The sequence below is a fragment of the Uloborus diversus genome, chromosome 2 (genome assembly GCF_026930045.1).
Source record: "Uloborus diversus isolate 005 chromosome 2, Udiv.v.3.1, whole genome shotgun sequence".
Classification (NCBI taxonomy): Eukaryota; Metazoa; Arthropoda; class Arachnida; order Araneae; family Uloboridae; genus Uloborus; species Uloborus diversus.
The window spans coordinates 121,631,639-121,653,234 of NC_072732.1; the positions used below are offsets into that span (position 1 = coordinate 121,631,639).

The 21,596-nt window shown below is 33.0% G+C and overlaps 1 long non-coding RNA gene across 1 annotated transcript; it reads left to right on the plus strand.

Annotated features, from left to right (window-relative positions):
• The first annotated feature begins 1,685 nt into the window (after nt 1-1,685).
• On the plus strand, nt 1,686-17,695 carry LOC129216016 (uncharacterized). Its single transcript, XR_008580156.1, has 4 exons — nt 1,686-1,807; nt 13,863-13,941; nt 16,089-16,425; nt 17,562-17,695. It is a non-coding gene; the product is annotated as an uncharacterized LOC129216016 (long non-coding RNA).
• Nucleotides 17,696-21,596: the final 3,901 nt, after the last annotated feature.

The following is a 21,596-nucleotide window of genomic DNA, read 5'->3' on the forward strand; positions in this document are numbered from 1 at the left end:
AAACAGTCAGTCTTTTTCATGACACCCTGTAGCTGGGCATCTAAAGGATATGTTCCGTTCCATGGCGAAACGTTGGTCTCGTTGACATGCAGGAGTCACATATTGATCTTCATTAAAATCGTATGTATACTTTGCATGTACCATGTTCTATCCAGTAATTTGCATCTTTCAAAAAACATGCTGATCATTAAAATGCATCGTTGCTTTTGGAACATCCTGCACATTATTTAAAAACTGGAAAATCGCCCGCCAAGGTATGACGGCTGAAAATTGCTTCCACATTTGAATGAAGCAATTGTCTGTTTGGGGATATTTTGATGTTTGAAATTTAAACCTAAATTCCAGTGGCTTAACCCTAACATCCAGTGGAAAGCGTTCGTCGTTTACCACTTTTTCGTTTCTTCATTCCTCTGAAACGACCCAGTCTTACCAGTAAAACTGTTAAGTTACCAAATCCAGATCAGCCTTGTCAAAATAGAACATTTCTCCTGCATGTCAAACATTACCAAAAGAATATATATGTATACATAAAATGAACATGCCGTGGCGCGAGTTGTTGGTGACGTCAAGAGCGTTACTCGATCAGTGAATTAGCTTTTATATATATGAAGATAGTTAAGATTTATAGCCTAAGTCATTATTGCGCACGTTTGCTAATCTTAATCGAAATGAATCAAAACCTTTCCGGTAAGCAGCAAAGTAACCATAAGAAAGTTACTAATGTACAAATATGGTAAGAAGTTGAAGACACGTGTTTCAGAGCCTCAAGGAACCCCTTCAATGTATAAACTGCATGCAGTGAGCATTGACTACGTTGTTCCTTGTGGTTATTACGCTAACGTTGTTTGGTATAAATTCAAAATGAAAATCACAGACACGAGTTTGGAAGTTAAAAGAAAGTGAAGGAGAAATTAGCTGGGTTTTACTTCTTTTATTTATTTTTTCAATGAGTTTATTTATTTTTTATTTTTAACTTTTTTTTAAATTTATTTTTTTATTATTTATTTATTTATTAATTAAATTATTTATTTATTTATTGCTTAACCCTTTTTTAGAAAGAAAAGTTAATATTTACTTCCAATATTTTCTTTTTTCCTCTTCCCTTTTAAAGGCTCATATAATCGTGCTCAAAACAATGAATTATGACGGGAAAGAGGGGTCATACGAACAGATTATACCATGGTTTTTCGGTGTTTATTTAAATTTCGTTGCTTCATAACAATTTAGGAATTTTTTGCGGGCAAAAAAGTTTCATATCTTTCTTTCAACCAAACCTTCAGCAAGATATTTATCTTTTCTTTATAAACTTGTCATTTTCTGTCAAAGCTTGTAAGAGATTAGAGCTGCAATTGTTTCCTTTTCAAAAAATTTTATACTGAAAAAATAGGTGATAGAATTGCCATAGCAACCAATAGATAAAAGCGCTTGTTTACATGCATGTCATATTAAAATTAATAGTCGTTTATTTGCGCTTGACATAGTGTATTTGACAGTTACTAAAAGCTATATCTAACATCAGTTTTGTGTTTATCGTGTATCTAATCAACATTTTTTTTTACATCCTTTTGCAATCACGTCCATGTATTTTGTTGAAGTTGTTTAGAAATAAAATATTTTTTTGCTGAAGAAGTAATGCTGGAATTGAAAGTTGGAGAAAACGATTAAGAAACGTTTTTAGTTATGAAAAGGAAAGTATTTGTAACATTAGAGTCTAAAATATGGTGCAGTGTTTTGTTGCTGTACAGTCTCCAGTACGCGACTGCAAAAATAACAGAAGAAACTTTTAATAATAGTTTTCTAGTCATAGGTGAGTTTAAGCCAGATAATTTACTTTCGTTATTAATATTCCCTCTCTAATTCAAATTATTTTTTTTTTTTGTAAATGAACTTTCTGAACTTTTTTATCGTTTATAGTCATATAGAGTAAGTGCTCTAGTAGTCGGCCAGTCTCCATTAGTTGGCCACGGGACATAAAACTGCTTATAAATAGAATATGTATCACTCAAAATCGGATATGATTAATTCCCGCATTCCTTTACTTGTCCCCAATTATCATCCAATAACAGTGAAGTTGTAATTACTTCTCATTAAGTAGTAATGAGACATTGAATTTTAAATGGTGTGCACATCATCCTAGTTTGCGATTCTGCTTATTTTTTTGTGAAGAAGACACATCATCTTTAAATGTTAACTACCCTTCTTTTTTTTCGTTCTACTGTAAACTTGCTTTTTCTTGTTTTAATGGATTGAATAACATAACGTTTCAGTTAAAGAATAAACTCCTTCTTTACCTCGATTATTTTTAGAGGAGTGGCCGACTACTGGATACTGAATTCTTACTCATTTCCAATACCCGGCCATGGCAGATTGACCACTGGATCTATACTGTTTGTTTGATCTACCCAGTAGTCGACTACGCGCTTAATACGGATTTTCTACAGTTCATAAAGTAGTAATTAAAATAAAGTATTGACGCAGGGGCAATTTAGTTGTTTTGAGTAAAAATTCAATTTCTGACGTTATTTCTTCAAAAGAAAATGTTTAAATGTTGTGCCTTAATTTTTTCTGACAAATAGAGTCGTTTTATCATTTCACTGCTTTTAATGTTGGTATTAGTGAAGAATTTTCAAAAACAGGGTTGAAAACAGATTGTAAGTTCAGTTCGCCGTTGCATTTAGAATATAAGTTCTAATACTCTACTTGTCATCACGAAATGGTATTTTATCGGTTTTGATTTTAATCAAATCATGATGAAAACATTTAAAAAGAAATGATCAGACTGCAATTAATATTTAATCAGCAATAAATAAACATTCCTATTGTAAGGAATTAACCGTTTACCCGCCAATGTTCCAAAAATGGAACATCATATTTAAGTGAAAATTTTCCCAAGAAATAACGTTAAAATAAACAAGTTTTTTTTAACACAGTTTAGTCTTATTTCAAAGTATTTTTTGATTTTCTGCTTGATTGTTTATATGTTTTCAATTATTTATTGCGATTTTTCAAAGATGAGTGTTTTTTTAGCTTTTTGCAACTTTTTCTTATAAAATTTACCAAAAATTGGTTTTTTCAGAAAATGTGATGATATTTATTATAGTTGTGAAAAATACTTCAATGTATGATTTTAAAATGCTTGTAGAAATGTACAATGATATTTCCGAAAGGTGTACCCCTTCAAAATAGCATGTTCCAATTTTGGAACATTGGCGCTTTTAGGGAGTCAAATTTCCAAGAAGTAAATCGTTCGACTTCCAAGGGGAAATTTCATTTTTCGTAATATATGTTTCTTTATCTTTTCTCATTTTGAATGTACTCTGATGTAGATGTTGGCAAAACCAAGTAAGTTTATATTTTGAAAGGATATGACGTTTTGTTAGCAAAGAAAATAATAACAGTCTTCTGTTTGACGGACTATATGGCTCCGAATCCACACCTGCTCGGACAGCTGCATTGTCACGTAATAATAAAAAATAATATTAGTGAGAGTTTTATTCTTCATATTTTAAATGCAGTTCAATAATTCGCTAGCTTTGTTTTCGGGCAAAACGAAATTCTGTTTGACATATACCAACTGTTCATAAATGTTAAAAAATGTCTACAAGATTTCTTACTGTAGAACAAGCTGTGGCTTATTTAGAGACATTGTCAGATTCGGATTTGTCAGATGTAGATATATGCCAATTACCCCCTGATGAACTAGGCAATATCACTGAGGAAGAATAGATGTTGACAGAGATAAAATCCTACAATTTTTTGGTTTGTTGCTATTGAGTGGGTACCATTCTGTTCCTTCTGAAGATATGTATTGGAGCAGTGCAGAAGATACATCTGTGCCAATTGTACTAACAGTTATGCCTCAAAATCGTTTTCGAAAAATAAAAAACAACTTTCATTTGATGGACAACCATGAATTAAAACAAAATGACAAACTAAGAAAAGTTTTCCTTATTTACGAAGAATTGTGTAAAAAATCTCAACAATTTGGTGTATTTCATGAAAAATTAAGCATAGATGAATCTATGGTTCCCTACTACGGTCGGCATTCATGTAAAATGTTTATTAGATGAAAACCAATAAGATTCGGCTTCAAAATTTGGATGCTGTGCTCTTCAAGTGGATACCCACATTCCATGGAGATTTATTCAGGCAAAAAAGAAGGATCCCCTGATGTGCAATTAGGATCCAGAGTTGTAAATGATCTATTATCAGTTTTGACTGACACGTCTAAGCATGAAGTATACTTTGATAACTTTTTTACATCATATGACGTAATTTCTCAGCTATCAAAAAAAAAAGTGTACGAGCAACAGGAACAATTCGTGAAAACCGAACTGGCCACTGTCCACGGAAATCCAAAAAAGCCCTTTCTAAAGAAGATCGCGGAAATTTTAACTATCGATCTGATGGATCAGTGTACATGTGCAGCTGGAGAGATAATGCAGTGGTTACAGTAGCATCTAATTGTTATACACATGAGCCACTTGCATCTGTAAAATGTTACTCAAATGCGCAGAAATGCAAGATAGATGTGCTACAACCTCATCTTATCAAGAGAAACAATGAAGGAATGGGGGGTGTGGACGTCTTTGATAAACTTTTAGGGAGCTACAGACCTCATTTGAGGAGTAAAAAATGGTGGGGGAATCTTTTTAGTAATGCGCTGAATATTTCAGTTGTAGCTAGTTGGTTACTTCATTGTGATTTACACGAAGTCAAGATGAAGCATTTAGAGTTCCGAAGAGAAATAACAACTCACCTCCTAAGAAGAAAAGTACGACTAGAAAGTCCTCTAGGGCCTCGTTGTCATTTACATAAACGGTCAAGAATGTCTGACGGACATTATATTGTATCTGCATCCCAAGGACGTTGCGCGGTGTGCAAAAAAATACGACTAAGAAATGTTTCCATTGCGACAAACGATTTCACCAGCAATGCTTCCTTTCATATGATGGGCATTAGATATTTCAGTATTGGATTTTCTGAATTCTGATATGTACACAAATGTAATTTAAAATATTATTTTTTCCGCAATAAAGTATGCTAAGATAAAAACCGCATTCAAAACCTCTTAGTTTAAAAAAATTCTCTGAAAAAAAAAACTTCATGCAAAACGCCAATGTTCCAAAAATGGAACACACTGAAAAACATAGTAAAAATTTTTTTTCTGGAAATTTTATTTTATTTCTGTATTTACTAGACACAAATAGACATAATTTCAAAAAATTACTCAAATTTGATCATCCGTCAATAGTTCGGCGGTTAAACGGTTAATAGGTAATACTTAAATATGTAGTTACGTTAGCTCAAATTGTTTCAATAAGCGTTAAACCTGTGATTATTCTTTCTGTTGCTCATTTTGCTAAACTATTTGCTTCACTACAAGTTCAAGAAGCCTATATTCTATTCAGAGTTATTATTCCAAATGTTAGTTCCACTTTTAATTACTGCTTATAACCAAATATTTGATTCATTGGGTTTTCTTCACAGGGAAATCAAAATTTACGTTTTGTTTAAAAGTATATAGCGAATTTGTTTTAAAAGAACAAGGTTTCAAAGTTGCATTACGTTGCTTCCCACTCCATTTTAGTTTATTCATTGTTTACTAATGTTCTTGTTGAAAGCTGTAAGAGTACCTTCATAACGTCCGTCAATTCTCAATTTCAATTTACCCACATACAGGCCCGTCGTCTGGGTCTAGGCAATAGTCCGGGGAGGGGGCAATTGACCCTCTGTATTTTCAAAACATAATTTAACTCTGCATTTTTGCTTGTATTTTGATGCATTTTTCCTATAAAATGACTAAATTCATACCTTTTGCCCCCCCCCCTCCCCGAGTAAAACTTTGAAAATACTGACCTGCTAACATAATTTGTCTTACTGCAGTTCTTTCATAATAAAAGTACGTTTTATATGATACATTTTGTTTTAGATGTGCCTACAATTGCCAATCTTTTCAGTGCTTTTTGAACGGATTTTTACTTGCTTTGTTTAGAGGTGAAATTGTTTCCAAAATTACAATTTTAATTTTAAGTTCTGTATGTTCAAGTTTCGTTCTAATGAACATGGATCAGTCAAGTGTCAATCGTATTGATCATTAATTGATCATGAGTTTTATCAACTCTTTTATTCAGTCTTTATCTTTGCATACACGGTTAAAACATTTGCGCCAGGGGCGGTGAGGGGGTGCGTAGAATCTACGTTCTTACGTTTCCAAAATTTCTTTCCCAAAAAATCCTGGTCTTTTCTAGGACTCGACCGATGCATCGGCCTGGCCGATGCATCGGCGCCGATGGTTCAACAATTTAGCCATCGGCATCGGCATCGGCGGCCGATGCTAACTTGCTAAAAACATCGGCCCATCGGCCTTAAAATACATTGAAAAGCCGATGGAATTGGCCGATGTTTTTGAAAAAAAAAGGACCTTTCTGTTTTACTTTTTAATACAAAGTAAGAGGAAATATTGCTCTCATATAAAATTTACTCAAATTTCAGAATGAATTTCTATTTTAGTCACTCCTAAAAGAGTTTTTAATTCAAATACCAAACAAGTTAATTATTGTGTTGTTTCTTGCAGCTGGATGTACGTATATATCTCTCATAAGTCATAACTCAAAAATGGTAAGCTGTTGAAGGTTAAATTTTCGCATGTGGGGTGTGCGTACGTTCTAGTTGTGCACTTCCCTTTTTGTTTTCGATCAGGAGTTCTGAAAAGCCTACTCATTCTTTGTGGCTATTAATTACTTACTTCAATGCAAAACTAATATAGCGTCTGACTGACGATCCTTTGGTGAAATATTGCCGACCATAGAAACAAATATGAGATGGCAAAACCGGTTTTTGGGTCATTTTGTTAGATTCCCGTTGAACCGACGGTAATTTCTAATTTTTCAATATTTGAAATATGAATCACAGTAATGAAGTCTTTTCTGTATCGATTCGGCGGAGTTAAAAAATTGAGGCCAGTGGAAATACATTTTGGGGCCCTATTTCTCTATCACAGAAGTGTAAAACATTTATTATAAGCATTTTTGCAACTCCTACGTTGCCCCTATGGTTATGGGGCCTCTCGCGCAATTGTAACATTTGCTACATTTTAAATCCGCCACTGCACGTCCAAACAAACTCAGGTGCAAGTTTTAAAAGGTTTTTCTGCTCCATGTTTATGATTATTTTGAACTCTATTTTTTATGACTATTTTTTGAATTTCCGAAAACACTTGCCTGCTCTCTTCCCACTCTCTCAATTTCTGAAATTAAACTCTAGTTGTGCTTCTGAGTTGTTTAAAACTAACACCATTCATAAAATTAAAGGTTTTCTTTTTCAAACTTTATCTATTGTTTAGAAAGAATGTAAAGCATTAATGTAAGAAATTGATTCAAGACGTTTTGAATGGTGAAATAATTCGGAAATCAAAGGGACTTATGAATTTTTTCTTCGGAAGTGCTGAAGTAGATTCAGAAACTCTTCCGAGGCGTTGGTGGTCGCGGTTCTGTACTAAAAAAATGAGGCCGAAGTTGGGGCCGAAGTGTCAGTTACTCCAAAATCAGAGGGTGACCCTCTCCCCGCTAACCCTCCCTCGTCGTTTCAAGCATTTCGTAAATATTTAACGATTATTTATTTTGATCAAGAAATGTCATTTTGCGTACTTCTCATATTTGTTTCACCTATATTTCGTAGTGCACGATCTTTTTTGCATCATTAATAGCGATCGATTTTTTTTCTGTTGTAAGTAACTATTTTTATGTATTTATATAAAATCAATGAATAAGATATTTTCGTTTTTTATAGAAAAGTTTCAAGGATTTTCTATTATGTAATTCTTTTAAATTCCAGAAAATTATTGTTAAATTGAAAAATTTAATTTGAACTTGTTTGTAAAGCTTCATATAAAAGATTAAACAATCAAATTGTTCAATATTATGTGTGCAAACATCAGATAAAGTAGTATATGTATTCAGTTATTAACTTGGTGTAAATATTGAGTTTGTTTATTGTAGCTGCGTTTTAAGAACCTCGCTCTTTTCATGGCTATTTCTTTTTTCAGCAAAATTTATGTCACTGTTATAGCTTTATAGCTTTTATGAAAAATGCAAACTTTTCTATTCATAAAATTTAAATAAGTATAAAAATATTCCTATTATGATTTAATATTGTAATTTATCTGTTACCTTTTTTTGTTTAATTTGATGATTAAAAAATGTCTACGTGCAATCTTTCCACTTTAATTGCATAATTTGTTGAAGGTTTCATAGTTTTATTCTTTTTTTTTTTTAATGATTAAACAACATAATTTAATGTTTTTTAACTGTGTTTAGTGCACCTAAATCCATACATTATTACAATATTACTGAAATTTTAGTTATATGTTCAATTTTAAAAACAAAAACAAGTCAATTGGTTATTAAAAGTCTCTTTGTTTTTCTTCCTTTTTTTTCTTTCTTTTTTTTCTTTTTTTGGCTGTTGTTCTTTCTTGTTCATCATACAGCAGTCAAAAAAAGGAGAAGCAGCCCTATACAGATTGTATGTAGTACGATCCAAAAGTTCGGGGATAAGCTGTATAAAACCTTACCCAGAATAGTTCTCATTACCGAAGCACATCCACCTTCAAAAGGTCACCTTGAAGGACTATGTACTTCTGCCAGTGTCCATATAACTTTGGAATCACTCCTAGAAGCCATTTTTCGCTACCTTTTATGATGCAGCTTTATTTTCCCCTGGCGGAAGAAAGAGGTGTCCATGCAAATGCTTTTTTTTTTTGCTAGGAACAGGTAAAAGTCATACGGAGCTAAGTCCGACGAAACGTTATGTTATTTGTTTGTCATATCAGAGTATTCACCAATCGAACCGTGCATCCTCAACATGAAAGTCGCCTTCTTCTCCAGGATGAATTTAAAGCAGCAGCGCAAGAGGCCTTACAGGAGGTTGCGAAAAATATCTTCCAGGAGTGCTTCTAAAAGCTATACGAACGTTGGCAGAAGTGCATAGTCGTCCAAGGTGACTATTTTGTAGATAGATGTGCTTCGGTAATGTGAACTATTCAGGGTAAGGTTTCATACAACTTGTCCTCGAACTTTTAGATCATACTACGTACGTATGAGTTTTCAACCTACTATTAATTTCATAACGTTTTTGAGTGACGCAAGTTTACGCGCATGAAAACATCACAAGAGAATTTGCGATAATTTTCTGAGGAGGCGTTCAAAATGGATATTTCGGTCATCTATATGCTCTTAGGTACATATACATGTACATATGTGCCGAAAAAGTTTAAATTGGGTGATCGTAAAATAGAAATTTAGGTCGAAATCTGATTTTTTTTTTTTTTTTTGTGATTACGATTCCTAATTCGTAGAAAGGAAGCAAAGTGAAATGACTCAATGATCCTTTAAATCCCTGATAATCTCATCAATTTATTTCTGTTTGATTTTTTTTTTCCTTTTTTTTTGCCATCGGCTAACGGCATCGGCCATCGGCCATCGGCAATCGGCCATTTGGAAGAAAACAATCGGCCATCGGCCATCGGCCATCTTTGAACAATCGGCCAACAATCGGCATCGGCCCATCGGCCAAAAAATGCCATCGGTCGAGCCCTAGTCTTTTCCATTCTTTAATTTCTCATTTTTCAGCATATGATATCACTTTAGTAAGTGATGTAGAAGATAAATAATAAAAAATTATTGCATGTGATGTATATCCAAACTGGTTACAAATAGAAAAATAACATAAACATAGATGTTGCGAAGACACCAAGAACGCAGAATTCTTTCGTGATTATAGGAATAATTATTTTTTTAAATACAATGCTATGCTGTAAGTAATTTCGTTTAAAATTATTCACTCATAGCCCATAAAAAGTAATGAAAATGAAACGGCCGCCTACTGTGGCTCATACATGGCCGAGCACTGTATTTCTATGGCCGACTACTTGAGCATTTTCTCGTGTTAACAATAGGTTAGTTTTTAAATTTAAAATAGTTTTATTTCTGAAACAATTTAGTGAATCATTAACAGAAAGGTATAGCCTAAATCCTTACAATGTTTTTGTTGCTGTATTGATTGCTGAAATTTATTGGTTAACAAAAAACAGCAATCGCTGTCTTAAATGGCCGATTACTAGAGCTCTTACACTATATACATAAATATGCATTTTATGTGTATTAGATGGAGTGGCATCGCTACGGGGGGCGGAGGGGGCGGTCCGCCCCGGGTGTTACTCCCTGGGGGTGATACCCAAAGTGTAATTTGAATTTTTTTGAAAAATATAAATACTTTAATTTAGAAACTTTCCCCCAATTTTTTAAAGAACCTCGAACCTCTCCATAAAATTATCTAGTCAAGATCAAAGATGGTCTAGAATGCTTTTAAGATTATGAATTAGAAAAATTTCCCGGGGTAGGTCCTCAAACCTCTTCTCCACGCAACATACCAAAGTTTGTCTAAAACTGCGTTTTAAGAACTGCAATTTCGAAACATTTTCGGGGGACTTCTGTGGAACCTCCCTTTTCCTAACGTTCTTGGACATTGTATAAATTTCATGATTTCTATACAACAATAAAAACTTTTTTTTTTTTTGCGCGCGCGCGCGTTTGTGGGTGGGGGAGGGGAGAGAGACATCTCAAATTACCGCACTGGGTGTCAGCCATGCTAGGTACGCCCCTGTAAGATCTCACGTTTAGTTTACTATAATTATTCGAATCTTTCTTCTTGCAAAAATTACTTTAAAAGTTTGACAATAAACTTTAAAACACGTAATCAAAAGTTCCAATTCATTCATAATTTTCTGGAACATCTATAGCAATATCTTAACTGTTGTTTACCAATTCTTTTAGTTAACTCTTTTGATGTAAAACTGCTAAATATTCTCATAATTTTCAATGCAATTAAGGAGATTTGCCTTAATCATCGTGTTTTCCCAAAAATTTGGGGGCACGGCAGTCCCCCCAAAGTCGAACGCGAAGCAAACACTGCCGTACCATCCTTTACTGGAACCATTTCGCCGCATTTTCAGGCCCCTATTTGAGAACCTTCTGATGAGACTAGAACGCAGAAATTTTCGTCATCCAGTAAGCTATAATCACATACTTAAAATCCGAAATTTCAAGTTTGTAGGTCATTTAGTTCTGAAGTTAAGCAAAAGCAAAGTTTCGCATTTATGACACTCACTCACTCACTCATAATCATCAAAATAGAACTAATACTTCCCATAAACTCAGAGAGGTGCAATTTGGTACAGAGTTAGGGTTTGATGGCCACATAAAGGGAAAACTATAAAAACTAGGCTAATTGAAGATCTGGAGTGACCCTGATTAGAAAACACAAGAGCCCAACCAAACTATTAGAGATCGACATACCGCCTTTACAAAAAATATTCAACTTGGCGAGCCGCTTCATTTGATGTCAAAAATCGAAAGCTGAAGTATCTAATGAAGAACCCTCAGGTGTATTAGAGCTATGGTAATGCCCCCTTCTAATATTGGTACATAACAAAATCGACTCTCATTGCAAAAGTCCAGCGTAGTGGGACACATCTTCTAATTTAATCTAGCCTAACTTTAGTCTACTCGAACATTACACAAATTAAATGTTTCTACAAAAATAAGTGAAATCTCACCAAAAACATTCTGTAAAAAACTAGCCAAGTCTCGATGGAGCTGCTTGTTTATCTCTAAAAAGTAGTGAAATCTAGACAAAGTCATGACAAGTCTAAGGTTCCTTAGTGCGATTTCTTTATTATTATAGTTAATGTTGTGTGACTTGGCCGTTAAAGGGTACACAAGGGTACAAAACCAGGTGCTCCATGACACCATTGCACCAATCTTTCGCCAGAACCGCTACCCATTGACGATGGAAAATTGCCACTTGGAAAACGTGTAGACAAAATTGACCTGTACCCACTAAGGTATAAAGAATGTCTAACGGCCAAGTCACACAACATTAACTATAATAATAAAGAAATCGCAGTAAGGAACCTTAGACTTGTCATGACTTTGTCTAGATTTCACTACTTTTTAGAGATAAACAAGCAGCTCCATCGAGACTTGGCTAGTTTTTTACCGAATGTTTTTGGTGGGATTAACTTTACACAAACTTTCTAAATTGTAAATAGCAGTCAAATAAGAGTCAGACTAATTACCTTTTCAAATTTTCATAAGCTATTTTTAATGAGGAACTTAATTATCATATAATGAAATTACCCAAACATTACATTGTTTGTGTTTCTCGCTACATTAAACATAAACTTTAATATTTAACATCAGTGCCAGTTACAGAAAGTTACAATCACATTAAACTCTAAACCAATAATTTTGCAGATTAACAGAAACCAAGTAAAATTTCGTCTGCGTACTAGAACACACGAATTTCTTTCCAAACCTAAAAAGAGCTCTGACGTTATGTGCATAGAAACAGAGGAAAAGATAAATATATAAAGTAATATATTTATGAAATACTTAACATTAAAAACTTAAAACCAATCATACTTTAAATTTCAACCGTCGAGATGCATCATATAACGAATGTTTTCACTGAATTTCGGAACTGAAACAGTTTTTGTTTGTATCCAATAGGCCGATTCTGATCTCACATTAGAATTGAAAAACTAGTTTCTAATATTTGGAAATTTTATCATAAAATTCAAGCATTCGCCTGCTTAGTCTTATTTTTTCTACTATTCACATGCCAGCATCTCAATTTGTTTGCCACGTATACATAAATAAATATGCACGAATAACGCACCCTATGTCTTTGCTTAACATGCACATATAGGTGATGCTTGAAACCTACTGCCATTATGGATTATGGTAGTCTTGATGGTGGTACTCTTTATCGCTTATGAAATCAAATCATTTTAACTCTCAGCGGAAGTTAATCTCACACCTTCATTATTGCTTCATCGAGCTGGCTGCTGAAATTTCGCAACTTGGCAACTTCATTACGTAAATATCTTGCTTCCGAAAGCACGGACAAAGGAATCCCAATAGAGCACAAACTGAAGTCTTCAAAATAGTAAATGCATCCTCAAATCACTCTTTATTTTCTTACATTATAATAACAATATGTAGATTTAAATTAAGGTTTCTTTCATTATTTATGTCTTATATTTCATTTTACATTTTTAACAATTTTAATGGAGTTAATTCAGCATTAGCTGTTTTACTCATTTTTCTTCTGTTAGATACTTTTACAGTTATATGATTCAGAAATAAATAATATGCATTAGTCGGAGCACAGTCATAAGACATTTTCTTTTTTTTCTGAGCTACGTTTGATATTTAATAAGGCATTTTTAATATGAACTAAACTTGTTACGTCACTAATAATTTTATGAATATGAAATACAAATAAAAAAGCAATATTATATTACTTTGTTATATTAATGATGTGTTAATACATCATAAAAATTTAGTACATAACTTTTTGCTTATTTTTAATAATAAATGAACAATATTACTATGATTAATGTCCTTTTTGTATTGAAAATACCGTAGTTGAAAAAATAAATATCGAAAATATCAAAATATCATATTTTCAAAATACATATCGGATACATAACGTGATATATATCATGATATATACGGACCGATACATATCGGTGAACCCTGCTACCAACCAATGAGACGAACAAAACTGCATCACTTGAAAAAAAGTAGAATGTAGCTAGATAGGTCTTCAAGATCCTTATTAAAAATGAATATATAGTTCTGTTCTATGTCTCTCCAATATATCAACATTACAGCTTTCCGTTTAATTAAAAAAAGGAGCCCCCTGTACTATTTTTCGCAATCTTTATTTATATCTATGAAAACATAATCTACAATGTTATCTTCTTTTTACAAATAATAACTATGTAATTACTTTAGTTTAATTTTAGACAGCTGCATCTCTCGAACTTCTATTGAAGGGGAAGGAACTTTAATCTTACAAAATAAGAGTTGTCTTGTAAGTATGAATTCGCTACCTCTGATTACTGTTTGTTAAGAATTGAATAATAAGAGATCATTTAATGTTTAACTAACGCTAAGTATTGAATGTTAAGGAATCATTCAATGTTTAAGAAACGCTAAGGATTGAATTTTAATTAATCTTATTGATATGTATAAGCTAACTAAACAAAACTGTGCAACAAATAGTCTACCAACTAAAATAATCCAGGTAAATCTCTCAATGCAAATATACAGGGCAGAACAAAACGATGAAGTTTTTGAAAGTAACTAATAAATTTTGTCAATTTATTTGAATAAAGAATATTTTTACTGTTTCCCTCAAAGAGTGTGAAAAAAAAAATTCCAAGGAAGAATATTTTGCCTCCCTAGAGCCCAAGGTAGAAAAATTGTAACTTTTGAAAAAAGTTGTCATAAAGCATATACAGTAATTTCTCAATATAACGAAAGCCAACACAACAAAACATCTGTTTCGATGAAAAAAAAATGTTCAGTCCCATCTAAATTGACATTTCATGGTTTGAATTCGGTTATAACTAAATTCTTGTTACAACGAACAGACATTGCACTCTCTTGAAGTTCGTTATAACTGGATTTAACTATATTAAACACTTATATTTAAAAAACTTTCAACGAGCTTCAGCAAGCACATTTTTTACTCCAGGTGCAATTTAACACTAGCAGTTCAGTCGTTAAGTTATAAAAGGGTCATTTCACGATAATTTAGACATTTATGTATAGTCCGCTACGTTATCTTTTTTTTTTGCCATAACTTTTTAATTTACTGTTTGATTAGCTATTTTTTTTTTTTCTTTTGATTTTTTCCTACCAACACACCAACTCAAAACAATTTGCAAATCAAACAGTAAATTAAAAGGTTATGGCAAAAAAAGGTCACGTTACGGTTTCTATATAAATGTCAAAAATACCGTGAAATGACCCCAAACTAAATTTTTGCCTCCTTGGTTTACGTCATCTGTCGGATTAGTGATAAAAACGTCCAAGCGGGAGAACGTAAGATCGGGGTCAGTCATAAGAATCTAAGGATATTGTTTAAACTTCACCCATAGTGGAAGAAATCTGTAATCTTCACTTGTTTTTTGTTTTTAGCTAACTTCATTTACAGATCGCAATCGACTAACAATTTTTTGCAAATTTGCCTCTTGGTTTGCATTTGCTAATAACCATTGTTTTAGAGTTTTTATTCTGCAAATTGCTTGATCAGCTGTGATCTTCCATTATTTCTTCTTCGTCTTCATCGTCTTCACCACTATCATCGGAAACGGGTATAAAATCTGATATCGATGGAATTACTGATGTGACTCTATCGCAGTCGATATATGCATCACAGGCTTCTGGCAGATTTTCATCTTCAGCCACACAATCATGGTGTAGGAAAAATGATTTTAGTCGGTTTTTAGAAAAATGTAGGAATCGAACTTTTTGGAGAAATTATGACGTAAAATCCGGAATATTTTAACATTATCAGTACTGCAATTTTCTCGGCTCATCAGAAAGTGGTGTTGAAATCGGGATAACGTACGAAATTGATAACGTATACTAGCATTTTGAACCATTAAGACTTTCTATCTCCAATCTTGTAGGATTGCAATAATCCTTAAAATGTACCACAGTGCTGCATTAAGAGTGTTACTATAACATTAAAAATGGCTATTATGATGGTTATGATTATCATGATAATAATCAGAAGAGAATTTTATTATTGCAGCGGTGTCAAAAAATTGAGTGAAGGAGATTAAGGTGGTAGAATATTACAACCTGTTCTTTGAATGCTAAGTTTCCAAAGCAACAACATAATAAGATAGAAATTTATCGTAAACTTTGTGGTTCACCCATTGTGGACTTCTTTCGTCTTATAATGTCTTCAACTTTATCAGTGCAAGAGCTGCTATAATCCCCCCCCCCTCCGGATTGAGTGTTGGCCGCACACTACCGAACGCTGTTTCTCAACAATAGACATCATTGACCCGGAAGGAATACATGATACTTATTTCTACTTCAGCACATTCCATGCTATTTTTACCGCCTTCATATTTGATTTTTTAAAGTAATTTATTCTTTTATCCAGAATTCATTATGTGTAGTATTGTTTTTGTTTTGACGTCCTCCTTCACTTCCATTTAGATCTACAATATTGAGATCCAGCTGACCAACAAGCACAGCATTGTCCAACTGGTTCCTGCAATAATAAAACAGAATTCAACAGAATATCAAAATGATTCCGCAGAAAATGAAAACAATAAGCAAATATCAGTCAACTTTTACGAGCTCAGTTTGCTAGAAAATAGTGACGAAACTTCTAAAATACCCATTAAGTTATCAAACTGGAAGTTGAAAAATTTTAACGACATTAATACTAATAAATATTTAAGCAGGACGCCGTTCTTGACGATTGAGATATTTGTAGAAGGAGATCGAATGGTGTCCGAATTTGGCTTTGCTTATCAAGAACTTAAGTTTGGTAAGAGATTATGATTGTTATTTTTTCATGTCAATTTTACAAATTGATATCTAATGTTCTGAAACCAGCAGGATTTTTCAAAAATTGCAGTGAGAACATTTTTTTCCTTTATCAGGGTTTTAAAATGTAAATTAATTTATACAAATTAAACTTCAGGTTTAGCTACACAAGTACTATTTTTTTTATTACTATGATTATTAGTATGAATATTATATTCGTGGTATGATGTGGTTAGCATCAGTCAACAGGATGTAATTCAACACAGAATGTTATTCAACACACAAAACCTACTATAATATTCTCATCCATTTTTCACCTATTTTCAAAAGCTTCATTTAATTCTTAGTTGTAATGTGCTTCTTTACGACAAATAACTCCGTTCTTCTCTGTAACTTTTGAGCTTATGTTTTATAAACGTTTATTTTTCGCTTTATTCACATTCTAGCTGAAAAGATGTTTAATATGTTTTTAAAGTTTTGAACTAAACATTTTTCTAACATATAGTAACATCACTATTATAAATAATAATAATCACTCAATTGTTTCTTCTTTCCAGTTTTAAATGAGGATCTAATTTTGCTCAAATCATTTAAGATAATTAACTTAAAAGAACAAGAGTGACCTTATGTATGGAGGTTTCACAGACAATTACTTCACTTTAACCAATTTTGAATTTAAGCTGAGTGATTGGCGTTCGTTAATTTGGGGTAGTTTAACTACAGTAGTGTCCCGAAAACTCGGCTTAATGTGGACCGAAAATTGGCCTATGTCTTTGAAAATGTCGCCCTATGTTGAGAATGCACGCTGAACAGATTTCTCACACGTGTTTTTTCCTTTTTTTTTTTCGTTTTGCCAGGGTGTGATCCAGTTTTCGGAACTCGATCGGATGGTTGAGTGCCGAGTTTTCGGGACTTTACAGCAATTATATGAACATATGAATGCAAAGTTTTAAATAAGCACTAATATCTCTTGCTTTGGATTGCAGCTTTATATCGTCATTATATATTTTCAAGAAACATGCAAAAATTTATAAGTTATACAACGCCATATAGTCTTAACTTTAAGAGTGTTACCTAATATTTATTTAGTAAGACTATATTTTTTAGATATTATGATGAAACGTCTCACTTTTTCAGAGTCTAACGAATTCACCTACAGGGAATCAAAAGGTGTCATTATGCAGAGTTCGCCTTATAGACCAAATTCTGTGTGCATACATCAATTGTGTAAACCAAAGGACATGAATAAGAGCAGCATCGATATTACAGTATCCTATATAAATATCGATGATGGTGTTGGAGAGTATCTTCTCATCGGTGCAGGTGAGCAAATGGTTCGTGCATCTTTTCATAAGTAGGGGAATGTGGGGCAAAATGAAATGGTGAAATATTTACTTAGAGAACCTATACTATGTACGGACTCTATATTTACTCTGCTTTTAGCGCCACCTATTTCTCTGCTTTTAGCGCCACCTATCCAGTAATATTTTAACTGTGTAGTAATTCATGTAGTTTGTTCAGGTGAAGAAAAAAAGTACCTCTGAAAATCAAAGAATATGACAATACAAGCAATTTTCAAAAATTGATACTCATATTGTATTACAAGAATTTTGTTCTAAGTCAAAATTTTCTTTTATTATTATTTATTAATTAAGCTCTTATTATTAACATTTTAAATATTATCTGAGACCTACTAATACTCAGTCGGTATTTATTTGCTTAATATTAAGCTTTATTTTCTATTTAAAATGCTTTGTACCTACAGTTAGTCAAGTGCATTCGGGGAAAAGAGAATGGGGCAATGTGAAATAGTTCATTTCATTTACTAATTCAATCTTTTATAAAATCATTTACGTATTTACTTATTTATTATTTCATTTATATTCCATCATTTAATAATTCACATATTTATTCACTCATTCACTTATTCATTCACTCTTTTATTTTTTCTCATATATTAACTAATTTATTTATTCGTTTATTGCTTCATTTCCTTTGCATTTGTTCATTCATTTTTTATTTACTCATTTATTTGATCAAAAATATATTTAATAATCGAATAAAGAATATTTCATTACGAAAATATTTTATTTTTCACTTTACCCCGTGAAAAGTGCAATATTTCCAACTTTTTTTTTGGAAGCATAAATTTATAGTCAAAAATAAAAAATAATGTTTCAATGCAAAATTTATTGTAAAATACATTGTTCTTCCTTTTCTCTAAAATTCGAATTTTCCGTCATGTTGGTCAACCTTGCTTTATCCCGACATGCCGGATAATGTAGTGTAATACGATATTTTATTATTTCTCTTAAAACAAAACAGTATTTTTTTTTTTTTTACGATCAAATTTTAGTCAATGTGTTTGGGTAATTTGGCCGGATTTTGTAAAGATATTGTCACTATTGGCAAGGAACATAGATTGTTTAAGCAGCATAAAGCTGTTCAGTTGTTCAGTGAAGTATTCCAGGACTCATGGTTGCTTTCTTTCTATTATTATTTTCTTTATATTCGTTTCATTACTCTATTCATGCCAACAGGCAGGAATACACATGCCACTAGTTCGAAACTGTTGGCAAATAGAAATAAAGACGTGAATATATTTCTTCACTTCTGTTACTTACATCAGGTGAAGAAGGTTACTTATTTTTTCCCATATTTTCATGAATACACCGCGAAATATTTTCTTTTCTCTCTGCTCTTTCTCATTCCGGTAAAACTTGATCATGGAGAGATGGCGGATAACCTTGAAGCCGAGGACATTATTTGTATCCTTTTTAATAGGGTGTTAGTTATAATTTTGTAATAGATAAGATCAACGAGAACGCGTCTCTGACTGCTTGGAGCTTTCTGACTGATTCTACAAATTTCAAATAAGGCAGTAAGAAGCAAAGAGACGCAAGTGGCAAAATTAAAAATTTCGAGATAGCCATTACAAATGGTAGGAGAATCTCTCCTCTGCTTTGGGACAAGAGATATTACTATTAGTCCTGGTAGGTAGTGTTACACAGCATGATTTAGAAAAACTTTTCAATGAAAACCTACCTAAGACCTTATTTTTAAGCGCGTTTTACTCAAAACTTGAAAATGTCCACTTACATCCCTTTGCTTCTCACTGCCTTAAATGACGTTCCGCTTCAAGGTCATCCGCCATCTCTTCGTGGTCAAGCTTTAATTGACCAACAATACTTATTTTACTTAACTAAATAACAGTGATGAATTCTTTGTAATTATTTTTCAGGTAGCGAGCTCTTCGAAGGAGATCCTCCTTTACTTCTGTTCAGTAGAAGTGTCCCTAAAAAGTATCATGTAAACAGTGACGATGCCTACGTAGTGTTCGTATCTCGCTCAACTCGCAATCAAACTGGAGGATTCAGGATCAGCTGGCAGTACACAGGTTCATACAGTTCACTCCTTATAACTTTTTTCTGATCGTTAACTTTTATGAGACAAGATGTATATTAAATGCGTATTTAATTAAGAAAACATCAAATCAAAAAAGGTAAAATGTGAAACATTTTACATTCAAAATACTGACGTACCGTTTTAACATCCAGAGACTGCAATTTCGTCCATGTCCTGGACTCAGTCTGGAATAGTCAATAACCGAGCTGGAGACAAGTGTCCTCTCGTCGAAGCTGAGATTCCCAACAACCTGGTAGCTAAAATTAACTTAGCACACCAGCGAGAGATCTCTAGCAATGGGGTGTGCGGTACAACTCAAAAGATTAAGGTAAAGACTTGGAAAATAAGCAGTAAGTTGCAACTGGCTCAGACAGAACTGCATGCGAAATATCGACAACTCGATTATGACATCCAGAAACGTTTTCTGGATAACATAACCGCCTCCTTCCTTTAGAAATGAGGAGAATACCCCCCAAAACACCCCTGTCCCTAAAAAATTCAAATTTCGCAATCTGCGCGACGCCATCCCCCCCCCCCCCCCAGTGGGCACCCCTGTATATAGCAAAGGTTTGAAAAAAAATTTTAAGAATGAATACTATTCATATTGTTTTTCGTCTTTTTTTTTTTTAAATTTCTGCTTGAATTGTGGGAGAATAGGATTAAGGCTTAATTTATTTATTTATTTATTTTGTCACTCCAGTTGTAGTTTAAACGAACCATATGTAAGACATATTTTTCACTGTGCTCAGGTACAAAAATAACTCCCGAGGAAGATGAGTTGGATAAGATCACGCCTGAAGATGTGCTTGAGTCAATTCCCGTCTGCATTTACAACATCACTGCTGCCTCTGAAGAAGTAATTATTTTCATTTGAAAGCTTTGAGGCTCTTGACTTAAGGTGTTCAATTGCTTAAAATTTTTGAAAGAAAAATATCAGTGCTATCTTTTCATGAATTTTAAATGCACATTTCAGTTTAAAAAAACGAATAAGGATAAGATGTTTGAAGATTTTCGAATGATTTTGGCAGACATAGCAAACAAGTATGCTGATAATAACAATCTTCCAGCAAAAAAACTTCCGTTTAAAGTGAGTATAAAACACCCCTACTTAGACATCTTGTTTTGTTCGGACGAAATACAACATTAGAACTAAAATACAAAAACAGCCTCATAACAGAAAAGTAATATTTTTTAGTTTTTGCAATTCAACAATCTTATCAAGGCAAAACTCAACTCAATTTCAGGTGATATTGATTAAAAAAAAAAAATTGCACAGTGCGTTCAATTAAACCTTCATGACCTCTATTTTCCCAACCGTTAGTCCTAGATACATACTTCCATTGAAAATAAAAATGGTTAAAACAAGATGTAGAGTATAGACATTAATTTTTGAGCTAAAGATAAAAAAAAGTATTAAAAAGATACGAAATGTAACTTTTCATACGGTCCCCAGGTCCATCCCTACAGTATTAAGTACAGATCTACGTTAAAAAATAATGCTGGCACAAAATAATAATAATAACAATAATAATAAGGCAGAATTACATGCAACAGATAACATCTGCTTCCAGATTGATTATTTTCACTATTTCAGACTGATGAGTTACAACAAGAACGAAAATGCAGTCTCTGGATGTGATAACCGTGCTGACTAGTATACTGCATGTAGTCAAGGTAATTGAGTTCAAAATTTTGACGCATAGAGTAGGGACCGTGCAGGAATGGAAATGGAACATATTCCCCTATCAAAAGAATGATGAAAAGAAC